We start from the raw sequence: 4,686 nt of genomic DNA on the forward strand, positions 1-4,686 counted from the left end.
GATATACATTCCGCCACCTACTGTGCGGGTGGCTAATAAGGATCCCAAAAAGCGAAACATTGGGGTTACATGTTTTTTTCTTTTTAACCCTTATGTTTTCTTTTTTGGGTATTTTTTTGTAGTATGTACAGGGGGGAGAACAAGTATTTGATACACTGCCAGTTTTTCAGGTTTTCCTACATACAAAGCATGTAGAGGTCTAGGTACACTTCAACTGTGAGAGACAGAATTTAAAACAAAAATCCAGAAATCACATTGTATGATTTTTTAATTAATTGCAAATGAATTCTCTTGTGGCTGAATGGAAGCAAGTCCTTGCAGCAATGTTCCAACGTCTAGTGGAAAGCCTTCCCAGAAGACTGGAGGCTGTTATAGCTGCAAAGGGTGGACCACGCCATATAAATGCACTTGATGTTCGACGAGCAGGTGTCCACATACGTTTGGCCATGTAGTGTATATGTGAGTGGCTATTTTTGTATGAAATTATTATTTTTGATACCAACCGAAACAGATTTGTTTTTTATATATTCTATCAATTCTGAGTGATGCTGTCCATGAACCAGACACCTTTTTCCAGTCTCATATATATTTTCTCTTGTTTTACAGGATACTATTATCTGTTGATGTGGTCCTAAGCCTGTTACACCTATATGAGTTGCATCACCAACACACGCACTACAAATCATTTATTCAAATTAGTCATGGATGTGTGTTTTGGAGGTGGATGAGAACACAATGTCTTTTCTTGAATAAACTGACACATAGTTTCCTATTTGATTTTAGGAGCAGCATGGAGAGTTAAATAAACCTTTTCAGATGTCGTCATGATAAATGTTTTTAATGAAATACACCATCTTAACATTTTATTTGGCACACATCTTTTTTTTCTCTTTTTTGCAGACCATGTCTCCAAAGGAGAAGTCAACGTTTGAGGACTAGTGCTCCAAAGAGACCTCCGTAGGTCTATTCCTAAAATACTGTAATCATCTATGCGCAACTCAATATTAGGAAGGTGTTCCTAATGCTTGCTTGGCATTCTCATTGTATATTGGTTTATGCTGATTTATTATAGACAATTCCAGGGTCGGCCCTATATTTTTACGGACCCTAAGCGCAAGATTTGGTTTGGGGGGCCCCCTCACCTCACGGGGCAAACATTTTAGTGGTCCCTCTCTTGACAGAGGAGAAAATTTCTGTTTTAAAGTAGAGTTCATGGAAAAATGCGTAGAATTGCAGGGAGTGGAGAGAATTTGGCTGTTTTTAAAACTACACTGAACAAATATATAAATGTTTCAGTGTTGGTCCCATGTTTCATGAGCTGAAATAAAAGATACCAGAAATGTTCCATATGTACAAAGCTTATTTCTCAAATGTTTGGCACAAATTAGTTTACATCCCTGTCAGTGAGCATTTAATATTTTGTCAAAATAATCCATCCACCTGACAGGTGTGGCATATCAAGAAGCTGATTAAACAGCGTGATCATTAAACAGAGACACCTTGTGCTGGGGATAATAAGGCCAATCTAAAATGTGCTGTTTTGACACAACACAATGTCACAGATGTCTCAACTTTTTAGGGAGCATGCAATTGGCACGCTGACTGCAGAAATGTCCACCAGAACTGTTGCCAGATAATTCAATATTCATTTCTTTACCATAAGCTGCCTCCAACGTCATTTTAGAGAATTTGGCAGTACGTCCAACTGGCCTCACAACCGCAGAACACAGCCCAGGACCTCCACATCTGTCTGCTTCACCTGCAGGATTGTTGGGGGGGGGGGGGGGGGGTATTTCTGTCTGTAATAAAGACGTTTTGTGGGGAACAACTCATTCTGATTGGCCTGGCCTGGCTCCCAAGCGGGTGGGCCTGTGCCCTCCAATGTTGCATTTCTTTTCTTCATAATATTTTCATGCATTTCTACAAATTTTGCCATGGGGTGGAGAGAAGTTTTAAAGCTGATTTCCTGTTATTCTACACATTTTGCCATGTTCATATGATATCTGAGTGAGAGTACCTAACAAAAATCAATGGGGGCCCCCTGGAGGTCAGGGCCCCTGGACACATGCCTTGTTTGCCTGGTCAGTAATTACTACAAGGTGTAGATAGCTGGCTAGACTAACTTACCAATACAAACCCATTTTTAGCTGACATGAGCTACTTCAGTGACTGTCAGTGACTGACATTACATGAGATACTGCTGATGCGCTACCATATTTCAAAATTGCACCTTGTGTATTCGACTAACTCTCAGCAAAAATGTGAATTTGGGTTAGGGGCCCCCTAGCGTCTGGGGGCCTTAAGCGACCGCTTATGTCACTTATGCCCAGGACCGGCCCTGGACAATTCATAACAAAGTATGATACATTTTTGAAGTCCTGCAACCATCAGTAACAACTGCATTCCTTCTCTTATACAGATCAGAGGTCTTTGTTTTCTGTGCTGAGCAGCACCCCAAGATCCAAGCCCAACACCCAAGCCTTGGCATTTGGGATGTGGCCAAGAAGCTTGGAGAGATGTGGAACAATATGACAGACTCCAATAACCAGCCATATCTTGCCAAAACCAACAAACTCAAGGAAAAATACAATAAGGTAATGCCATTGGGGACTCCTTATTTGTCTCAAAGGAAATGTAATTGAATAGGATTTTTACAACTAATTGGTCTGACTGTGGTGTCAGACCCTATATGCAAGGAATCACTGGCTAAATATTACAAAACCTGTGATTTTTCCAAGGGATTGAAAATGTTTTATTTAAGGCACCTTTGCTTACTGTTTCTAGGATGTGGCAGGTTACAAAGGAGGAAAAGGAAAACTGGGCGGGGCAGGAGCCTCTAAATTGAAGAAGGCGGAAGACGAAGACTATGATGATGAGGATGACTAATAGAAAAGGGTATTGTGGTTTGTTAAGACACTGGCCATTTAGATGTGAGCACACATATCTGTAGGTTTACACCTAGTTCAACTGTCCCAGAAGAAAACATCAAATTGGTTTTGAAACTGGTTTCTCACTGTAGTTTCTTTCTGGCTGTCATTTTGAGTCTTTAACACTTTGCTCTCCAGTGTTTGTCTTGATCCCTTAGCTTTTTTTGAAAAGCTGAACAAACCTATTCACAGTGATAGCATAAGGGTTCATACCCTATACAATGCTTGTATGGTGATGTGTATGCTACTATATGGTTGTTGAAATAGATTTAGATTTAATTTTTCTCTTTTACAGGGATCCACATTTCAAGGAATTGTAAGTTTGCGTTTGAGGGAATTGTATGTGTATCTAGACACAAAATCCATAGACTTGAGGTAGGTGTCCAGTCTGACAATCAGGTATTCCGGTAACATTGCCGTGGCCTATTATGCCAACCACCTGTGTGTTTGAGGCAGGACTGATCCATTTCAATGTGTTGTGGCTGAAAGGAATGATGATGAAATGGGTTCTATGTTTTCATTGTTCTGTTGTTAATTTGGATAAGTGGAATGACATTTTAGATCTTAACATTTCTCCATCTCTTGACCAGTGGTGACAATACATCTGTTGGACAAGGAGTTTTTCTTTGCACCTGCACAATGTGTTTTGTATGTCTCTGATCTAAATAATAACGTTTTTTACGTTCTGTGTGGACCAAATAGATTTATTCCCTCTATGGAAATGACTGATTTTGTATTTTTTGTGGTCTTTTTCTTTAGCGGTAAATGTCATAAACATTATGCTATTTTGATTTTACATTGGAACATTTAGCAGATGCTCTTATCCATAGCAACTTGCACTACTGTTGTGACAGGCATTCATATTTTAGTAGCAACGTTAAAACTCATTATTACACTTAATAGGAACATGTCACAATTCTGAGAATGTAAGAATTTAGCTGCTTACAATTTCTTAAAGATAAGAATACTTCTATGCTTTGGGCCCTGAAAGTGCTCCCTGGAAAGCCACTATCCTCAATTGAATCCTGGATTTAATCTTCAAGGTTAATAATACATTTTTTAAATAGCTCCTCTCATTGAGTTTTGAGAATATAATCTGCAAACCACCTTTCCCCACATGCACTACACCAAATACGAAATAAAAATAATATAATACAAATAATTTTGTAGGTTATTTATTATCCAACAAAGTTTGCCCGAAAAGTCAAAAGCGTTGGCAGCAGGCAAGTAAAACTTTTTTTAAAATCTTTAATTACCTCAATTACCTAAGCCTTGATGACTCTTGACTGACACATGTACAACACAAGGTTTTTTTGTTGTTCAGTGGTAACGTCTAGTGAAGGACAAAGCTGAACAGGATGGCTGTCATTCAGAAAATGTAAACTTTTTTTATCCGTGAACATGACAGAAGAGTGGAAGAAAGGGTTGAGGTCCTTCATGGTGACCCTGGAAATCTCTCCTCTCACATGGGGGGGGGGGGTGCTGAGCGGTCAGCCCTTCGACGCGGTCAAGGTGAAGATGCAGACGTTCCCCAGCCTGTACCGTGGCTGCCTGGACTGTTCCCTGATGACATACCGCCACGACGGGCTTCGGGGGCTCTACCAGGGAAGTGTGCCTCCTCTACTGGCCAACGTGGCAGAGAACGCTGTGCTCTTCGCCTGCTACGGGAACTGCCAGCAGCTCACCAGGAGAGTCTTTGGGCTGGGGAAAGGGTCTCACCTCATGTTGGCAACAGGATCTCTGTCTTAGCACTCTCATC

The 4,686-nt window shown here is 40.5% G+C and overlaps 1 long non-coding RNA gene across 1 annotated transcript; it reads left to right on the forward strand.

Moving 5' to 3' along the window:
- The first annotated feature begins 313 nt into the window (after positions 1 to 313).
- Positions 314 to 4,086, forward strand: LOC109873471 (uncharacterized). The gene is made up of 3 exons (XR_002252591.2): positions 314 to 957; positions 2,420 to 2,594; positions 2,785 to 4,086. It is a non-coding gene; the product is annotated as an uncharacterized LOC109873471 (long non-coding RNA).
- Positions 4,087 to 4,686: the final 600 nt, after the last annotated feature.

Source organism: Oncorhynchus kisutch, linkage group LG28 (assembly GCF_002021735.2).
Source record: "Oncorhynchus kisutch isolate 150728-3 linkage group LG28, Okis_V2, whole genome shotgun sequence".
Lineage (NCBI taxonomy): Eukaryota > Metazoa > Chordata > Actinopteri > Salmoniformes > Salmonidae > Oncorhynchus > Oncorhynchus kisutch.